Raw genomic sequence first — 21,529 nt, 5'->3', positions numbered from 1 at the left:
AGGAATTTAATGAGATTTTGTCAATGTTAAGTTACATTATGTGGTAGGGAAGCAGCTCTTCCTGACTTAAATGCGATTAGGAGGGGAAACCTCAAGGAGTTTTTCTAACTGTATTTTTGGCAAGGGTTGTATTGTGGATATTCTGAGCATTTTTTCCTAATGTCCACTGATCAGTGAATACATACCATGTGTATGTTCTTTTGTGACTGGGTTACCTCATTCAGGATGATATTTTCTAGTTCCGTCCATTTGCTGCAAATTTCATGAATTCATTGTTTTTAATAGCTGAGAAGTAATCCATTTTGTAAATGTGCCACTTTTTCTGTATCCATTCCTCTATTGAGGGACATCTGTGTTCTTTCCAGCTCCTGGCTATTATAAATAAGGCTGCTATGAACATAGTGGAGCATGTGTCCTTGCTATATGTTGGGGCATCTTTTGGATATATGCCCAGAAGTGGTATAACTGGGTCCAGTTTTCTGAGGAACCACCAGACTGATTTCCAGAGTGGTTGTACTAGCTTGCAATCCCACCAGCAATTGAAGAGTGTTCCTCTTTCTCCACATCCTCGCCTACATGTGTTGTCACCTGAGGTTTTGATCTTAGCCATTCTGACTGGTGTAAGATAGAATCTCAGCATCGTGCTGATTTGCATTTCCCTGATGACTAAGGTTGTTGAATATTTCTTTAGGTGTTTCTAGGCCATTTGAGTTTCCTCAGGTGAGAATTCTTTGTTTATCTCTGTACTCCATTTTAAAATAGGGTTATTTGGTTCTCTAGAGTCTTGAGGTCTTTGTGTACATTGAATATTAGCCCTCTATCAGATGTAGGATTAGTAAAGATCTTTTCCCAATGTGTTGGTTGCTGTTTTTTCCTATTGACAGCGTCCTTTGCCTAACAGAGCTTTGCAATTTTACAAGGTCCCATTTGCCAATTCTTGATCTTAGAGCATCAGTCATTGGTGTTTTGTTCAGGAAAATTTCCCCTGTGCCCATGAGTTCTAGGCTCTTTCCCACTTTCTCTTCTATTAGATTCAGTGTATCTGGTCTTATGTGGAGGACTTGAGCTTTCTATAAGGAGATAAGAATAGGTTGATTTGCATTCTTCTACATGCTGACCTACAGTTGAACTACCATCATTTGTTGAAAATGCTGTCTTTTTACCACTGGATGGTTTTAGCTTCTTTGTCAAAGATCAAGTGACCATAGGTGTATGGGTTTCTTTCTGGGTCTTCAATTCTATTCAATTGATCTACTTGCCTGTTTCTGTAACAATACCATGTAGTTTTTAACACTATTGCTGTATAGTACAGCTTGAGGTCAGGGATTGTGATTCACCTAGAAATTTTTTTTATTGTTGAGAATAGTTTTTGCTATTCTAGGTTTTTTGTTATTCCAAATGAATTTGAGAATTGCTCTTTCAAAGTATGTGAGGAATTGGAATTTTCATGGAGATTGAACTGGATCTTTATATTGCTTTTGGTAAGATGTCCATTTTTACTATATTAATCCTGGCAATCCATGAGCATGGGAGATCTTTCTATCTTCTGAGTTCTTCCTTGATTTCTTTCTTCAGGGATCTGAACTTCTTATCATAAAGATCTTTCACTTGTTTGGTTTTCACATCAAGATATTTTATATTATTTGTGATTACTGTTAAGAGTGTTTCCCTAATTTCTTTCTTAGTCTGTTTATCCTATGAATAGAGGAAGGCTACTGATTTGTTTAAGTTAATTTTATATCCATCCACTTTGCTGAAGTTATTTATCAGATTTAGGAGTTCTCAGGTAGAATTTTTGAGGTCACTTAAATATATGATCATATCATCTGGAAATAGTGGTATTTTGACTTCATTCTTTCCAATTTGTATCCCTTTGACCTCCTTTTTTTGTCTAATTGCTCCAGCTAGGACTTTGAGTACTATATTGAATAGATAGGGAGAGAGAGGGCAGCCTTGTCTAGTCCCTGAATTTCATGAGATTGCTTCAAGTTTCTCTCCATTTAGTTTGATGTTGGCTACTGGTTTGCTAGATATTGCTTTTACTATGTTTAGGTATGGGCCTTGAATTCCTGATCTTTCCAAGACTTTTAACATAAAATGATGTTGAATTTTGTCAAATGCTTTCTCAGCATCTAATGAGATGATCATGTGATCTTTTTGGGGGGGTTATATAGTGGATAACAGTGGTGGATTTTCTTATATTGAACTATCCCTGCATCTCTGGAATGAAGCCTACTTATCATGGTGAATGATCATTTTGATGTGTTCTTGGACTCAGTTTGTGGGAATTTTATTGAGTATTTTTTCATTGATATTCATAAAGGAAATTGGTCTGAAGTTCTCTTTCTTTGTTGGGTCTTTGTGTGATTTAGGTTTAAGCATAATTGTGGCTTCATAGGATGAATTGGGAAGTGTTCCTTCTGTTTGTATTTTGTGGAATAGTTTGGAGAATATTGGTATTAGGTCTTCTTTGAAGGTCTGATAGAATTCTACACTAAATCCATCTGGCCCTGGGCTTTTTTTGGTTGAGAGACTTTTAATGACTGCTTCTATTTATTTAGGGGTTATGGGACTGTTTAGATGGTTTATCTGATCCTGATTTAACTTTGGTACCTGTTATCTCTCTAGAAAATTGTATATTCCATCCAGATCCAGTTTCCTTGAGTATAGGCTTCTGTAATAGGATCTGATGAGTTTTGAAATTTCCTCAGTTTCTGTTGTTATGTGTCTCTTTTCTGATTTTATTAATTTGGATACTGTCTCTGTGTCCTATGGTTAGTCGTACTAAGGATTTATCTATCTTGTTGATTTTCTCAAAGAACCAGCTCCTGGTTTGGTTGATTCTTTGTATAGTTATCTGTCTTTCTACTTTCAGCCCTGAGTTTGATTATTTCCTACCATCTACTCTTCTTGGGTGTTTTTGATTCTTTTTGTTCTAAAGCTTTCAGATGTTCTCTTAAACTGCTATAGCATGATTTCTCCAGTTTCTTTTTGGAAGCACTTAGAGCTATGAGTTTTTCTCTTAGCACTGCTTTCACTGTGTCCCATAAATTTGGGTATGTTGTGCCTTTATTTTCACTCAATTCTAAAAAGTCTTTAATTTCTTTCTTTATTTCTTCCCTGACCAAGTTATTATTGAATAGAGAGTTGTTAAGCTTCCATGTATATGTAGGCTTTCTGTTGTTTTTATTGATATTGAAGAGTAGTCTTAGTCTGTGGTGATCTGACAGGACACATGGGTTTATTTCAATCTTATTGTATCTGCTGAGGCCTGTTTTGTGACCAATTGCTTGGTCAATTTTAGAGAACTAAAGGTACCATGAGGTCCTGAGAAGAAGTTATATTCTTTTGTTTTGGGATGAAATGTTCTATAGATATCTGTTAAATACATTTGGTTTATAACTTCTGTTAGTTTCACTGTGTCTCTGATTAGTTTGTGTTTCCATGATCTGTTAATTGATAAGACTGGGGTATTGAAGTCTCCTACTATTATTGTATGAGGTGCAGTATGTGCTTTGAGCATTAGTAAAGTTTCTTTTATGAGTTTGGGTGCCCTTGCATTTAGAGCATAGATGTTCAGAATTGAGAGCTCTTCATGGTAGATTTTTCCTTTGAGGAGTATGAAGTGTCCTTCCTTATCTTTTTTGGTTGAAAGTCGATTTTATTTGATATTAGAATTATTACTCCAATTTGTTTCTTGGGACTGTTTGCTTGGAAATTTTTTTTTGTCCTTTTACGCTGAGGTGGTTTCTGCCTTTGTCACTGAGGTGCGTTTCCTGCATGTAGCAAAATGTTGGGTCCTGTCTATGTATCCAGTCTGTTAGTCTCTGTCTTTTTATTGGGGAGTTGAGTCCATTGATGTTAAGAGATATTAAGAACTAGTAATTGTTACTTCCAGTTATTTTTGTTGTTAGAGGTGAAATTGTGTTTGTGTGGCTCTCTTCTTTTGGGTTTGTTGGGAGATTACTTTCTTGCTTTTTCTAGGCTGTAGTTTTCCTCCTTTTGTCAGAGTTTTCCATCCATTATCCTTTGTATGGCTGGATTTGTGGAAAGATATTGTACAAATATGGCTTTATCATGGAATATCTTGGTTTCTCCAACTATGGTAATTGAGATTTTTGCTGGGTATATTAGCCTGGGTTGGCATTTGTGTTCTCTTAGTGTCTCTATGACATCTGCCCAGGATCTTCTGGCTTTTAGAGTCTCTGTTGAGAAGTTTCATGTAATTCTGATAGGTTTCCTTTTATATGTTATTTGACCTTTTATTCATTCATTCATTCATTCATTCATTTTTAAACTTACTGCTTTTAATATTTTTTTCTTTTTTGTGCATTTGGTGTTTTGATTATTATGTGTCGAGAAGAATTTCTTTTCTGGTTTAGTGTATTTGGGATTCTGTAAGCTTCTTGTACATTTATGAGCAACTATTTAGGTTAGAAAAGTTTTCTTCTATAATTCTGTGAAGACAGTTACTGGCCTGCTGAGTTAGGAATTATCACTCTTTTTATACCTATTATCCTTAGGTTTGGTCTTTTTATTGTGTCCTGGATTTCCTGGAATCTTTGGGTTAGGAGGTTTTTGTATTTTCTTTGACTGTTGTGTCAACGATTTCTATAGTATCTTCTGCACCTGAGATTCTCTCTTCTATCTCTTGTATTCTGTTGGTGATGCTTGTGTTTATGACTCCCGAACTCTTTCCTATCTATAGAGTTGTCTCGCTTTGTGATTTCTTTATTTTTTCTATTTCCAATTTTTAGATCCTGGTTGGTTTTTGTTCAATTTCTTCACCTGTTTGGTTTTGTTTTCTTGTAATTTTTTATGGGATTTATGTTTCCTCTTTAAGGGCTTCTACCTATTTACCTGTGTTCTCCTGTATTTCTTTAAGTGATTTATATATGTCCTTCTGAACATCCTCTATCATCATCATGAGATGTGATTTTTAAATCAGTATCTTGCTTTTCTGGTGTGTTGTGGTATCCAGGGCTTGCTGTGGTTGGAGAACTGGGTTCTGATGATGCCAAGTAGTCTTGGTTTCTATTGCTTTGGTTTTTGGGGTTGCCTATCACCATCTGCTTATCTCTAGTGTTAGCTGTTCTTGCTGTCTCTGACTGGAGCTTGGCTCCTGTGAGCCTGTGAACCTGTGATCTTAGGTGTGTCAGCACTCCTGGGAGGCCAGCTCTCTTTAGGCAGTAATGGGGTGCAGAGAGATGTGATCTCAGGTTTGTCAGCACTCCCGGAAGAATAGCTCTCTCTCTGGTTGGAATTTAGTATGGAGAGCTGTGGCACAGAGTTATCTCTAGGGCACAGATGGAAACCAGAGGTTTCTGTGCCCTGTGCACTCCAGGCAGGTCCCTTCTTGGCCAGCTATCAGAGCAATAGTGGTGGTCTCACCTGTGATCTTGGGTGTGTCAGTACTCGTGAGAGACCAACTCTCTCTGGGTGTGTTGAGTAAGGAGAGCTGTGGCACAGGGTTATCTCCAGGGAGCAGATGGAGGCCTGAAGCCAAAGAAATATATTTTTATAATGGACTTTTACACTATCCCTTTTCCTCTTATATTTTCTTGTTATTTCTACATTTTACTTAAATCTTAAGTACTTAATAGTATGCTTAAAGTTAAAAATCATTGTTTTAATAAATTATTGAAAATTTATGAAAACCATGTTGAGCATATACTGTTTATTTGAAGCTTTCTTTTATCATTAGCATAATATGTCTTGATTCTGCACTTCTTTGCCTTTCATGTTATTGTTGCCTGAATGAAGTAATGTATTTTTCTACTTTTATCTAAAATTAGAATTTGTTTTTCTATTTTACTTTAAGCAGCTGGTGAACCACCTTTGATGCTAAACATCTTGGCTACACTTTGAGTGCCTAAGACTGTGCAGGTTTCATGAGTTTCATGAGTCACTTGAAATTATAGAAATAGTAATTTGTGCGTGTCCCCTTGTATTATAATGTCGTTATAATGTAATTAGGGGTTATAGTGGGTAAAAGAGTGACGCTTATATTCCTCAGAGAAGAGTGTGGGTATGGCTTACGGATGCAGATGCTGAAGCACCATTTACAACGATTCAGCCCTTCATTGCCCACGTGCTGCTGCCTGGTAGTGGTATTTGCATGTCTGCCAGTCTTCTCCTTCCTTTTCTTTATTTTATGCTTCATGTCTGATGATATATTGAGTGTTGAGATACTGTAACATTGGCTTATCTGTGAAACTCACACTGTAGCCCTCACAGATCTTTAGAACTATATTACAAATTAACGAAATTGTTTATTTTAGGAATTAAAATATTTAATTTCTCAAGTTTAGTGGTACAAATTTTATGTTAATCATTACAAAATGGAAAGGACTGTTCCTCTACTTTCCTATACTTTTTTTAGTATAACATACACATTGAAAATATTAATACTAGAAGGGGACTTGACTTAATTAAAAATTAATTAATTAATTAATTAAAAATTTCTTAGGCCATTTGTACCTTACATTGCCTCAGAGAACAACATTTAGTTATGATCAAAAAGCATATGCAACTATATTCCATGTTTATGTCTGTAGTATTGTGTGAATGGCACCCCTGGGTGTGGCTATATTGTCCTTCCCAGAAAATCTTTAGAAACTCTCTTTTTCTTTGCTTCCCACGAATTCATCACTATTTTTATTTTATAAATACCTGCAATGCCTACCTTTTAAATAATAAGTGTAGGCCATTTTGTGTGTTTGCTTGTATGAGTAATGTGATGATTATGCCTTCAAAGCAGTCTCTGCCTTTGTTTTGAATAACCCTTGTTCATCATTGTATTAGAATCATCTTCTTGAGTCTCATCTCTTGAACTTACTTTCCTACAAAGAATTCCCAGTTTCCGATTTTTGGAGCAACATCAAAGCTCTTTAGCGTGCCAGCTGAGCCATCACCATCCCCTAGCTTATATTTCTGGCTTCATATCTTACATTTCTTTCAGTGTATATAGAGTCACCACAAACCCTCCACTGATTCCATTTTTGGGACCAATTATGATATTTCATGCTCTTGCATATGGCATTTCTGTTTGTGTTTCTGTGCCTTAAAGACTTTGATGAAGGTTCATTTACACTGAGTAGCGGTTTCTCATTCACCAGGTATGTCTGGCTTAAATACCTTTCCTCTGTGCTCTTATGGAACATTAAGCATTATGCTCAGAGAGACTGTACATTTTTGGTTTATTTATACATTTTTCTCCATGGAACGTACTCTTCTTCAGGGTAGGACTGCTGTCATGTATACTCAGTTAACAGTAAATAACTGAATAAATAAATAATTAAATAGCTGAACACTTAGCTATTTTTTTTTGCTATGCAGATAGTATTTTTAATAGATGAAAATAATATGATAGTATGTGTATTTTAGAAGATGAACAGTATATGATAATATATTTCCAAGAGACAGAAAATACAGCAAAGACATATGGATTGGAATTACATTGTGGGTGTTGGATACAGGAGATAAATGAGCTAAAGGAAGGTTGTTTTGGCCTGCTTAGAAGTGCTTGTGAGAGTGGATGGAGAGTTAAAGCTGAAGAATGCAGGAGTCAAGGCTGAAAGGGGATCTGAGATTAGAGGAAGAGTCTGCTGGAGTCTGATATGGATGGCAAGAGAGCTATAGCAGATTATTAAACAGGGGTGTAATATGATAAAATACTCTTTATGAAATATTATTTATTTAACCCTGCTTTATCATGGTGTGCTCATCAGATACTTTTGTATATTTACATGTATGATATGATATTTGGATGTATAGTCATTGTGAAATGACTAAGGGATATTTTTTTATAACCCTGTATGCATGCTAAAAAGATCTGAGCCAATGAAACCTACCTGAAGCCCTTCATGATAAGAAGTGAGAAGATGAGTATTCAGATGATGGTAATAAAACAGATATACATGAAGATGAATAATTTTTACTTTAATATTTTAAGGGACAAATAACAGGCTGGCAAAACTTAATGTTTTCAACTATTCTCAGTTCAATAAGAAGCCAGAAGTATTGACTTGTGTCTTTAAAAAGTACCTCCTTTCTTAAAAAAAAAAAGCTAAGTTCTTAAAGAATATCAAATTAGTTTCCCTTTATTCATATTGTTTGAGATGAATGCCCTTTATTTCCAATCCTCATTATCACTTACCATCCACCTTATTCCATTTATAACTCTCTTAGAAAACATCAAGACTCACAGTCTTCCTGTCCCTGCAGTTGGCTGCCAACATTCGTGCTCATGACTCATATAATTCCTCATTGTCACACTTTACATCAGCCATGTACTGGTAAAGACTTAATCATCGTGTGGCATGAATCCACCAAGCATCAGATGTCCACAGACTTCTGAAACCAGAATACATGGTTTATATTCATTTTAGAGATGAGGAGCTGAGCCTGGGATACTAAGAGATTTTGCTTGTATAACAGTTGGTTAGTTTTAAGTCTTCTGAGTTTTATTCCAGTAGGTTTTCATTAATTTCATAGTAATTTATCTCTGATCAAAATTTTCTTAGCTAAATACTTACTATCTGTGTTCTTTGCATTCTTATACTGACTTTAATTCTTATACTGACTATAATTGCCTTTCCCCTGAGAGATGCTTGCACTAGAAACAAGTTCGGTCCATTGAATGCTTGCAACTGCTTGAGTTCTTGTTTGGTCTGTAGGATGTCCATGTTCATTCATATACCTCCTCTATTAATATGGTAACCTTTTCATTTTAAATCTTGGAGTTCTTCTCCTCACCCATCCTTTCTTTAGTCTTTCTTCCCCACTTGTTTTGATTCTGTTGTTTTTCTTCAAGACTAGAGACCCAATACACAAACAGAAATCATAGAATTATGCTGACATAAGCCTCCAGATACTTGGGCTACTGATTCTCCATAATGCCATTCCTGTCCCTATTTCTCCTTTGAGTTGATGTTCTTAGTTTTCTATGTTTTATTGAAGTATGGCGCGCGCGCGTGCACACACACACACACACACACACACACAGTATATATCAGAATTTCATTTCTTTTTGAAGCTAAATAACAACCCCAATTGCATGAATATGTAAAATTTTGAAATTCATATGTCTGAAATAAACATTTGGTTTCTTTTGGTTATTATAATCAATCAGTCAATCAGTCAATCAGTCAATCAATCAATCAAGCTCTTTGATTACCAAACTGATACTCTTCTCTCTAATGTAGGGATGAGGCTTTGATAAAGGAAAAATAAGGGATTTGTCGTTTAGGTAGATAGATGAATTGGAAAATTTACATGTTCTACTCATTCTATTAATTATATAATACAGAAATAATATCTATCTCATAGGTGTTACTGGAATTAAATGTGCTTTCCTCATAGGTGGATACTAAATAAAACTCAATGTCGTGATGTATGTCCCTTTTCTCGTATCATTGAAATGAATGGCTGATTCTTTTACAAACCTAAGCTTAATGCTTGGGACCACAAAAATTAAGGTACCAACTGAGGCAGATTGTGGTAGAATTATTCAGGGAAATGGGAATTTTTTTCAGGAAAAAGGCCTGATCACCTTTTAGAGATTCTAATTTGGAATACAAGAAGAAACCACCAGAATTAGCCAGAAGAATTGTCAATTCAATGCCACACCACATTACATGGAAAGACACTGTGAGGAAAAAATAGAAAAAGTCAGTTAGAGGGTCACATGATAGGTACAGAAAGCACAATGTTGCCCATGGAGCCATGAAAAGTTATAGGCAGACTAATTACAACCATTGACTTATAATTGAATAGATTATAACCCAGATGACAGTTGGTATTTGTTCTTGAGCACTTTGATTTAACTATACTTTATCAACTAACAAAAAACAATATTCCTCTTCTATCATCATTCAAATTTACTTGAATTAATATTAAATACATTGAATTAAACTTAAATCAATATCAAAGTTTTTCAATGATGAAGATATAAAAGATTAAACCAGAATATTTGCAATAAGAAAGGATTACCGAGTGAATGTTGAATGTTGATTTTTCCCTAAGCATATTACTAAGGAACAGCTCACATATTTACAAACAGAGGCATTGTAATTCATTAGGTGACTTGAGGTCAAAGACATTGGAATTAAATCTGGAAAGGATGTCAGGCTGTTACTTATTGCTATATTTTTAAGTTAATAATATTTCAGACTCCAACTGAGCAAGGCTTTATTGTTTCTTGTACAGATACTTTGGTAAGTGTCTGCTTATGCTGGAGGGAATAAAGTTTACAGCTGAAGAAGCATACAGTCCCTGAATTTGGAGAGGTCATAGTTGGTGATGAAAATGGATGAGCAAGCACTATAGCTGAGCCCTTGGTCCCCAAAAGAAAGGCAGAGAAAGACAAGCCAGTGGAAAGAGAATAAGGTCACAACTCCATGGCCTGTGGCTCAAGTAGAAATGATTAAAAACATAATAAATAAAAGCAAAAACCAAATAGAAAACTTAGATAAACTTTTGAATAATATAATATTCAAAAGGTCTATGTTTTCACTGTATAAGATATCTTTTTGAACATATTATGTTTAAACTCAAATCTTTTGGCCTGAGATTTAAGAGAGTGAAGTTTTAAAAAACACATGGCTAGAAGGAAGAAATAAACAACTCCCTCAAAACCTACTGAGAACATCAACACTTGAAAAAATTCCAAATGTGTACAAAATAAAAGTGTGTGTGTGTTCCTAGGAATGGTGTCCATGTGTGTCCATGTGTGTGGAGGCCAGGTCCCACGTAGATGCCAGTCATCAGTCTTCTTCTCAAATTTATTGTTAAGTTAAAATACTTTTTGATTATAGGGACAATCAAAGAAAAAGCACTCAATTATATACAATGTAACATGCAACAAACACAGACTATTGGCCATGCAAACAAGAATTTAAAACCTTCAAAGACACTTCCATTAAGTACAAACCTTTAAACTATGGCCAATTTGTAAGTGCCTCACATCTCAGAAAAGTATAAGTTTCTTTTCTCTGTTTTGATTTATAGATATTTGTTCAAACATACTAATAACACTGTTGTTTTCTGAAACTTTAAAGGCTCTGTCTTCATATGAAGATCCCTTTCACAACATCCTATGTAAACTAACTTTACTTAAATCATCATTTGCTTTTCCACTACAATTATGAATATATTTAGTCATAATTAAATATTATGGGGAAAGATAACAGAAAAACTTACCTGTAAGCCCATGTCTATACACCCATGATATATAGATTTAATAATGCCTACTGATCCACAGTATAGTGTTTAATTCCTAGTGGTACATAGGCTCTAACCCAGGCCCTCACCCAAGATATGCAAGTGCTCCATCACTGATGTTCATTCTCAGCCCTTAAGATCTAGTATTTTTGATTTGCATACAATAAAATCTTCTTTTTTAATTAAAAAAGAAGATTGAACTTTTATAAGAGTTCTTATATAGGACTGAATATGCTAGAACAGTGTACAAGTTTTATATTTATGGAAGCTACTGGCTTCTCAAATGCTTTAATTTCAGTTTACAAAAACATTACCATTCAAAACTGAGTACAAGACTAGAAAAAGGTTTTGTTTTTTTTTTTGTTTTTTTTTTTTTTAACTGTGTCTGGCTGTGTATCCCAATATGGCCTTGATCTTGTGGCCTTGCCTCAGCCTCTCATGTGGTGAGGTCACAAGTGTGCACCACCATCTCTGGCTCTGAAAATAAAATCTTTCAAATGAATGCTGCCTTTACTAGCTGTTGGTAAGCCAGGAGAAATTAAATGATATAAAATTATCCTAGTGGGGATCATTTTATTAAAATTTATCTATTTAATTTAATTTAATTTAATTTTAATTATTGACTTCACATTCTGTTTACTGCCCCCCTTCCCTACAACAATCCTTTCTCCAAACTCCTCCCCCTTCTCTCAGTGGTAGGTGCTCCCTGGATATCCCTCCTACCCTGCCACTTCAAGTATCTGCATCTTCTCCCAGTGAGACCAGACAAGACAGCCCAGCTAGAAGAATATATCCCACATACAGGCAACAGCTTTTGGGATAGCCCCAGTTCCAGTTCTTTAGCACCCACATGAAGATCAAGCTGCACATCGGCTACATATGTGTGGGAGGTCTAGGTCAACCTGTGTATGTTCTTTGGTTGGTGGTTCATTCTCTTAGAGCCCCAAAGGTCCACGTTAGTTGACTGTGTTTGTCTTCATATGAAGTTCCTATCCCCTTAGAGGCTGGACTCCTTCCTCCTATTCTTCCATAAGACTCCCCAAGCACCATCCACTCTTTGTCTTTGATTGTCTGCATCTATCTGAGTCAGCTGCTGGGTGGAGCCTCTCATAGGACAGCCAGGCTAGGCTCCGGTGTGCAAGCATAACAAAGTATCATTAATCGTGTCAGTAATTGTTGTTTGGCCATGGGATGGGTCTCAAGTTGGGCTGGTTATTGGTTGGCCATTCCCTCAGTCCCTGTTCCATCCCCAGTGCCTGCATTTCTTGTAGACAGAATAAGTTTGTGGTTGAATGTGGGTTGTTGTCTTTTTCAATCCACTGGGATTCCTGCCTGGCTACAAGAGGAGGTGGCTTCTTCAGGTTCCACATCCCCAATGCTGTGAGTAACATCCAAGGTTACCACCATTTACTCTTGGATGCCTCCCTAATCCCAGGTCTCTGTCTCATCCTGGAGATGCCCCCTACCTCCTCACCCCCATCAGTTGCAGATTTCCATTCATTCTCATAGCCTTCTAGCCATCTCTCCTGTCCCTCCCCACACCTGATCTTGAACCCTCTCCCTTCTTACTCCCCTCTCCCTTCCAGTTCCCTCCTTCCATCTGCCTCTTATGACTATTTTATTCCCCCTTCTAGGTGAGATTTAAGCATCTTCACTTGGGCCTTCCTTCTTGTTTAACTTCTTTGGGCCTGTGGAGTTTAGCATGAGTATGTTGTATTTTATGGCTAATATCCACTTATAAGTGAGTACATACCATGCATGTCCTTTTGGGACTAGGTTACCTCATTCAAGATAATATTCTCAATAATATTCTCTCCATTTGCCTGCAAAATTCATGATATCTTTGCTTTTTTAATAGCTGAATAGTATTCCATTGTGTAGATATACCACAATTTCTTTATTCATTCTTTAGTTGAGGGGCATCTAGGTTGTTTCCAGTTTCTGGCTATTACAAATAAAACTGCTATGAACATAGTTGAGCAAGTGCCTTTGTGTGATGGTGGAATTTCTTTTGGGTATATGCCCAGGAGTGGTACAGCCGGGTCTTGAGGTAGAACTATTCCCAGTTTTCTAAGATACTGCCAAATTGATTTCCAAAGTGGTTGTCCAAGTTTGCACTCCCATCAGCAGTGAAAGAGTGTTCCCATTCTTCACATCCTCACCGGCATGTGCTATCTCTTGTTTTTGATCTTAGCCATTCTGATGGGTGTAAGATGGAAACTCATCATTGTTTTGATTTGCATTTTCCTGGTGCCTAAGGACTTTGAACATTTTTTAAAGTGATTCCCCTGTTGAGAAGTCTGTTTAGCTCTGTAGCCCATTTTAGATGTGGTTATTTGGGTTGTTGGTGTCTAACAAGTGGGGTTCTTTGTAAATTTTGGATATTTGTCCTCTGTCAGATGGACTGTTGGTGAAGATCCTTTCCCAGTCTCTAGGCTGCCTGTTTGTCCTATTGACAGTGTCATTTGCCTTAAAGAAGCTTTTCAGTTTCATGAAGTCCCATTGATCACTTTTAATGGGAAAACCATGGTAATAAAACAGCAGCTAAAGCAAATGGTTTAAGAAATTGTTCACAGAGAAATGTATGAAGTAAAAAAAAAAAGGCATACTGAGTTTTAAAATTTAGTAATGAAAAGCTTTAAAAAGATGATGAATATATTTTAAATTGTTTGTGGTCATCATTAAAAAACACACGGCATACTGCCAGAAAACATAAAAATGTTCTTCCATTCATGGGCATAAAATTTCTTGAAAATTAACAAAGTTGAAATGAAACAGCTAGCTCAAGTCATTCATAACTCACTTCTAATTTAGGAAAACCCATAGCTATAAAGGAGCTAATGAATAAGGGAGATAAAATGTTTTCAAGGCACTTTTAAATAGAAGCATTCTGTGTAAAAGTAGGAAAAGACACCTCAATGCTTAACTATCAAATACATACATGAGTTAAGGGAGCTTCATGAAATGTTTAAAAACCGTGAGTATTTGTCAGTTGTCTAAAATAGCAAGAAGGGTGTCAAGGCTTAAAATTTTATGGTGGATAATCATAAATCACAAATGATCTTGTAGCTAACTACTGATCAAGTAAGACTACAAAATGTGTTCAGGAGTATTTTCTATTTTATGTATCAAATCATGAAGACATATAAAAATACTCATACTTTGATGTCTTCCTTTCTTACTTGTATCCTCTTTACCTCCTCCACTTGTTTTATTGCTCCCGATAAGGTTTCAAGTACTATGTTAAACAGGAAGGGTAGAGTGGACATTTGTATTTTGTTCCTGGTTTTAGTGGAAATGCTATTTATTTCTATTTAGGATTTTGGCTGTGAGCTCTCTCTCTATTGCCTCTGTAATATTAATATATGACCTCTGTGTTGCTAGACTCTCAGGAATGTTATTATAAAGGAATATTAGATTTTTGTGAAGAGCCTTTTTTGATATTCAATATAATGATAATGTGATCTATGTCCATCAGTGTATGTGGTGGATTCCATTCACTTATGTATTCACTTTGAATAATTTCTGCATCTCTTGGATAATGCTTACAATCACAGTAGATAATCTTTTTGATATGTTCTTTAATTCAATTTGTAAGCATCTTATTAGGAGTTTTTCCTATATGTGTTCATCTGAGATATTGCTTATACTTTCCTTTTTGTAGGCTCTTTAGTTTTAATATTAGAATGATAATGAATTTGTAAAAAAACTTTAGAAGTCTTCCTTCCTTTTCTCTTTTATGGAATATTTTTAGGAGTATTGGTGTTAATTCTTCTTGAAGTTCTGGTAAAATTCTTTGTTGAGTGATTCTAGTCATAGATGTTTTTTTCTTTTTGTTTTGTTTTGGCTTTGTTGTTGTGAGATTTTTAAGTTACTATTTCTAGCTAACTGGATGTTATAAGTCTATTTAAACTATTTACTTCACTTTGATTTAGCTTAAGTTGGTCATATGTGTCCAGAAATCCATCCATTTCATTTAGACTTTTCAGTTCAGTGGAATATAGATTTAAAAATTTTGTTCTTATGATTTGCTGAATTTCTGCATGTCAGTACTAAAGTTTTCAATTACATCTCTAATTCTATTAATTTGTTTTCATAAATTAATTTAGTTAATTAATAGCACTTGTCAATCTTATTAATCTTTTCCATGAACTAACTCTTTGCTTCTTTGTATTGTCTTTTTTTTTTTTCATTAATTTTATCGCTCTTTTTGACTAACCATTCTGCCTAATATCTTTTGGATATTATCTGTTTTTTTCCACCCATAGTCTTCAGTGCATTATTACTCTATTTATTTGAATCCTGTAGGTTGTTTGTTTGTTTGTTTGTTTACTAATATAAACATTCTTCTTAGGAATTTGCCCATTAATTTGCAAAGATTTGGGTATGTTGTATTTTATTTTAATTCAATTCTTGGAATTTTAATATTTCCTTCTTGATTTCTTTCTCAATCTGGTGTTGCCAAGGGTATTGCCTACTTTCTGTGTCTTTCTTGCTGTTGATATACACTATTACAGTATAGTTGTTAGATGATGTTTAGAGTGTTATTTCAGTTTTCTTATATTGGTTGAGTTTCTTATGTACCAATATATGTTTAATTTTATAGAAAGTTTCATTAGATGCTGAGAAAAATGTGCCCAGAGATTGGGCACATTATTTTGTAGATATATATTAAAACCATTTAATTTAAATCATTTAACTGTAGATTTGATGTGGTTTTTTTTTTTTTTTATGGATGGCCTGTTTATTGGCAAGAATGGGGCATTAAAAAATTACCTGTCATCACTATATTGATTTCAACATGTAGTTTTAGACCTAATTGTTTTTTAAGTTAAATTGGATATTCATATTTTCGGTGCATATACATTGAAGATGTAATATCCCATTACAATTTTCCTTTAATGAGTATTCAATATCCTTCCTGCCTCTTCTGGCTAGTTTAGGAGGAATCCTGTTTGATCATATATTAACACATTATATCCTACAAATGCTATGTATTAACATGTCATATCCTGTAAAGCATATAACATGTTATATTCTATAGACCATATAACAAACATCCTTGTTTTTTAGTTCCATTTTCTTTCAACACCTTTTGCTGTCATTTTACTGTAAGATGTTGTGTAGCCTTGATTGTAGGGTATGGTTTTTTGGAGACAACAAAAAGATTGCCTGTGTTTTCAAAACCAGTTTGTTAATTTGTGTTTCTTATTGATAGTTGAGAACATGTAAAGGGTTATTATTGAATGACATATGTTAGTATATAATTATTTTATTGCCTTTGTGTTATTTTGTTTGACATCTTTTGATTAAGTGTTCTGTAATTATTTATTTATTCTCTGTGTTGTTTTTGGATCTCTTTTAGAACCTTTTGGACCTTTTATCGAATGTTCTCTTCCAACCTAAGTATGTCTTCCAGGATCCATGCAAGAGGTGCTTTAGTGGCTGTAAATCCCTAAAGCTGTTTCTGTCATGGAATTTTTCCCTTTTGAGTATGTCAGATAGTTGTTGGTAGTAAAATAGTCTGGATCAGCACATGTGGTCATTCATAATTAATAGAACAACAGTCCAAACTTCTCGTTTTCACAGCCTTCACTGAGAAGCCATCTGTTAGTCTGATGGGCCTGGATTTATATGTGAGATTTTCTTTCTGCTTTTGCTGCTCTCCACATACTTTCTTTGTTCTGCATGTTTAGTGTTTTTACTAAAAACATGGAGTTTATCTTTTTTGGATATTCCTACTTTGTGCTCTGTATGCCTTTTGGTCCTTGATAGATACCTCTTTCCTTAGATTAGGGAGCTTTCTTCTAGGATTTTGTTGAAAATATTTTCTTTGCTTTTGACATCTGTCTTTTTCTGTTCCTGCCATTTATAACTTTGTTGTTTTTATAGTGTTCCTGTGTTGTTGTTGTTGTCCTCCCCTTCCCCCTTCTTCTCCCCCCTACCCCTCTCTCACTTCCTTCTCCTTCCCCTCCTCCTCCTCGTCCCTCCTCCTACTCTTCTTTTTGGATTTGGAATTTTCTTTAATTGTAATGATCCCACCCCATATGTTTTTTTCAAGACCTGTTTCTCTTCCACTTTGTCACTTTGTTCAGTCTTATTGGTGGGGATTTGAGTCTCCAAAATTTCATTGTAAGGCTTATTTAATCTTGTCCTTTTTTTTTTTTTTTGGCAGAGTCTGTCTTTTTAAAAAATATTATCTCCATAGCTTGAATTATTTTCATTAATTTTCAGTAGTTTGTGTTCATGTTGGCATTTTTTCATATCCTCCTTGAGTTCTTTGATCATGTTTATCATTGATATTTAAAAATCATTATCTTGTACTCCATTTAAGTTGCCTTTCTTAAAGAATATTACTATCGTCATACTAATTTTGGCAGAAATCTATTGCCTTGGTTATTTTGTGATCTATATTTTGTAGATGGAGCCTATTCTGTAGTTAGTAGATAGTAGTGTTATTTGGTATTAGAATCTTGTCTCTTCTTTCTTGAGTTAGTGTTTGGCTCTCTCTGCCCTATTACCTGATCCTGTTAGTTGGTAAACCAGCTGAATGAGGCAGTCGTGGTAAACTTAAAGTGTTGATGCTTGAATTGGGTATCAGGAATAGTTTACATTAGCATGGTCTAGGTGAACCACCTTGTCCCAGAAACAGAACTTCTGTAGAGTTTCCAGATTCTCACAACCAATCTTCAGAGTCCTGGGGAGTTGCTAAGAACTTCTTAGACAAAGTGAGTAGATAGCATAATGTCAGGAGTCTGGTGTTCCAGCCTGGCAATGGGGCTCCTGAATAGAAAGGACACAATGTCACCGAGTAGCTAAACAGTTATGGCTGGATATATCTGGGATCCCTATATGGAGTGGTGGAGAGGAAGGGCCAGACAGCAGACAAGGAACATATGTAGGAGCAGATAGTTTCCTGTGTGCGAAAAAAATAAAGAATGACAGCTGATGCTTAAAATTTCATTCACATTTACATTTCTCTTAGCTTTTCTCAGATCAGCGTGTGAGCATGCCCATTTCATCTGCTCTGTTCCCAAGTCCACTTTGATCATCTTGCTTATGAAATCTCCCTTTGTGCTTTAGCATGTAGCATTTGAATACTGAAAGATCTAAGATTAGCCCCAGAGAATAAAATTTCCTTAAACAGAAACTTGAAAATAGATGATAATGAAATAATATCATATGATTATTAATTTGATTTTTATGTGAATATAACAACTATGCATACATACATAACATTTAAGATCGTGCTTTAATTTCTATAGATATTCAACAGACATGTGTGAACTTTTCACTCCACATTGAGAGAATAAACAATGCATTCACACGTTGAATCTAGCAATTTCATCCCTTAAAAAAGGGGATGTTTTGACTTTAATTCCAAAATTTCTGACTATATTCTTCTGGATATTACATTAATATCATTATTATGAAAAATAAGCTCTCTCCAGCAGCCGAGCAAGATGCCCAAAGGGAAGAAGGCCAAGGGGAAGAAGGTGGCCCCGGCCCCCGCCGTCGTCAAGAAGCAGGAGGCCAAGAAGGTGGTCAACCCTCTGTTCGAGAAGAGGCCCAAGAACTTCAGCATTGGACAGGACATCCAGCCCAAAAGAGATTTAACGCGCTTCGTCAAATGGCCCCGCTACATCAGGCTGCAGCGGCAAAGAGCCATCCTCTACAAGCGGCTCAAAGTCCCTCCTGCCATTAACCAGTTCACCCAGGCGCTGGACAGGCAGACAGCTACTCAGCTGCTTAAGCTTGCCCACAAGTACAGGCCAGAGACAAAGCAAGAGAAGAAGCAAAGGCTACTGGCCCGTGCCGAGAAGAAAGCTGCTGGCAAAGGCGACGTCCCAACTAAGAGACCACCTGTCCTCCGAGCAGGAGTCAATACAGTCACCACCTTGGTGGAGAACAAGAAGGCTCAGCTGGTGGTGATTGCCCATGACGTAGACCCCATTGAGCTGGTGGTTTTCCTACCTGCCCTGTGTCGAAAGATGGGGGTGCCCTACTGCATCATCAAGGGAAAGGCCAGGCTGGGGCACCTGGTCCACAGGAAGACATGCACCACTGTTGCCTTCACACAGGTTAACTCGGAAGACAAGGGTGCTCTGGCTAAGCTGGTGGAAGCTATTAGGACCAATTATAATGACAGATATGATGAGATCCGTCGCCACTGGGGAGGCAACGTCCTGGGTCCTAAGTCTGTGGCTCACATTGCCAAGCTGGAAAAAGCAAAGGCTAAAGAACTCACCACTAAATTGGGTTAAATGTACACTAAATTTTCTGTACCTAAATATAATTACAAAACTATAAAAAAAAAAGAAAAGAAAAATAAGTATCATTCAACACTTACACACTCAATTAAAATATTTTAAAGAATCAAGAAATATGGTTTGTGTCCTCAGAAAATTTATAGTCTGAGTAGACACTCCTTCCATTTTTTTCTCAGCAAACATTCATTGACCCTTTGAAATATAAATTGAATAGCCTTTCTTAGGAGAAAGTTATGGCCTAAGCAAGATATAAAACATGCACATGACTATTATGATACAAATTATTGAGTGATACATTTACAGAGGTGTCATAGAATAGATTCTGACAAGTAAGTTTTAAGAGGAGGATTAGGAATTTGGATTCAAGACAGGTGGGGAATTTCATTTAGGAGACAAGACTTAAATTAACCTTTAAAGAGAAAAGAAGGGGGCTGGAGAGTTGGCTGAGCAGTTAAGAAGGCTTACTGTTCTTGAAGAAGATCTGAAATTTGGATCCCCACATCCACATCAGAAATGCTTATAACTCAAGTTCCAGGGGATGTATGACATCCTCTGACTTCTGTGGATACATGTACTCACATGCACACCCCCTACATACATAATTAAAAATAAAATAACTCACTAAAAAGGAAAGCAAGGAAGGAAAGAAGGGCTGGCAAGATGGTTCAGTGGGTAAGACTGAGTGCTGCCAAGCCTGACAACCTGAGTTCCAATCTCAGAATCTACATGTTGGAAGTAAAGAATTAACTTCTAAAAGCTTTCTGACCGCCCCCCCCCCACACACACACCACACACGCACACACACACACAGACACACACACCCCACATTCCTGTGAACATATGATTTTTGATAAAGAAGCTAAGGCACTAGGAAAAGGTCACCATCTTCAACAAATGGTGCTGGTCTAACTGGATGTCTGCATGTAGAAGAATGCAAATAGGTCTGCACTTATCTCCCTGCATTTTTCAAATTTAAGATTTTTAGGAAATTTTCCTTCATTTTAATTTTGGTTGCTTCCAATGATGAATTTGTTTCCTCTTTTTTTCTGTCAAAATATTATTCTATTTTATCTGTATGTCTATATTAATACATGTCATATGCACATATCACTATATTTTTTCTGTTTCTACAACCATGGATACGTTAGTTATTTCTGTATATTGGTTACTGTCAATATACTGTAGTGAACATGGGCATCCAGGGGATCTTGGAGTGTTTGTGAAAGAAAGAAAAGCCTTCTAGGGCTCTTAAGGGACAGCTGATTGTTTTCTGGTGGCAGTCCCCTTTTTGTTTACCTACCCCTATTTTCATTATCCAGTAATTTTTGATAACTTTTTTGAAAGGCATCATATCATACCTAAGACATGATATTATAGTCACTTAGGACTAATAAATAAAAACTTTGGCACCTTAATAAAATATTTGTATTTGGATGTTGATCATGAAAGATTGCCACTAGGTTTCAGGTCACATAAGGTCCAATAAATCTTAGTGTATAATTCATGGTTGTTCTGTTATTCATTCACAAGATGTCTTCCCCAAATGTACTTAACTTTTCTAAGGTCAGACACTATAATGTTAATGCAGGAACACCATAAAATTCTCAAATATATAAAATTTAGAAAGTGTATCAGGTGTAAAAAATGCCTAGTATACTTTTGTTCCCATGCATATTTTATTTTTTTATTAATCTATTTTCATTATCCATATTTCTTTTTTTTTTTTTGGTTTTTCGAGACAGGGTTTCTCTGTGTAGCCCTGGCTGTCCTGGCACTCACTTTGTAGACCAGGCTGGCCTCGAACTCAGAAATCTGCCTGCCTCTGCCTCCCCAGTGCTGGGATTAAAGGCATGCGCCACCACGCCCGGCTCATATTTCTTTTAAAAAGGCAGCTTATTACACTCATTTAAAAAAAGCAATCTATTGGAAGTATCAGAAAACATCTTGGTAATATTGAAGCTTTATTAGAGAAACATGGACACTTAAGAACATATGTTGTTAGATGCTAATGGTCAGAATATAAATTTTTATTTCAG

At 35.9% G+C, this 21,529-nt stretch overlaps 1 protein-coding gene and 1 pseudogene across 13 annotated transcripts in view; both read left to right on the top strand.

The window, feature by feature from the left end:
* Positions 1-21,529, top strand: part of Slc4a10 (solute carrier family 4 member 10) — a 458,674-nt gene that overhangs the window by 243,840 nt on the left and 193,305 nt on the right. The gene's annotated exons all lie outside the window — the stretch shown is intronic.
* Positions 18,672-19,504, top strand: LOC110287577 (large ribosomal subunit protein eL8 pseudogene; annotated as a pseudogene).

Source organism: Mus caroli, unplaced genomic scaffold (genome assembly GCF_978045245.1).
Source record: "Mus caroli unplaced genomic scaffold, Mus_caroli_1 scaffold_2, whole genome shotgun sequence".
In the NCBI taxonomy this organism is placed as follows: Eukaryota; Metazoa; Chordata; class Mammalia; order Rodentia; family Muridae; genus Mus; species Mus caroli.
Note: the sequence above shows the minus strand (reverse complement) of the source record. Positions and strands in the feature narration are given on the sequence as shown.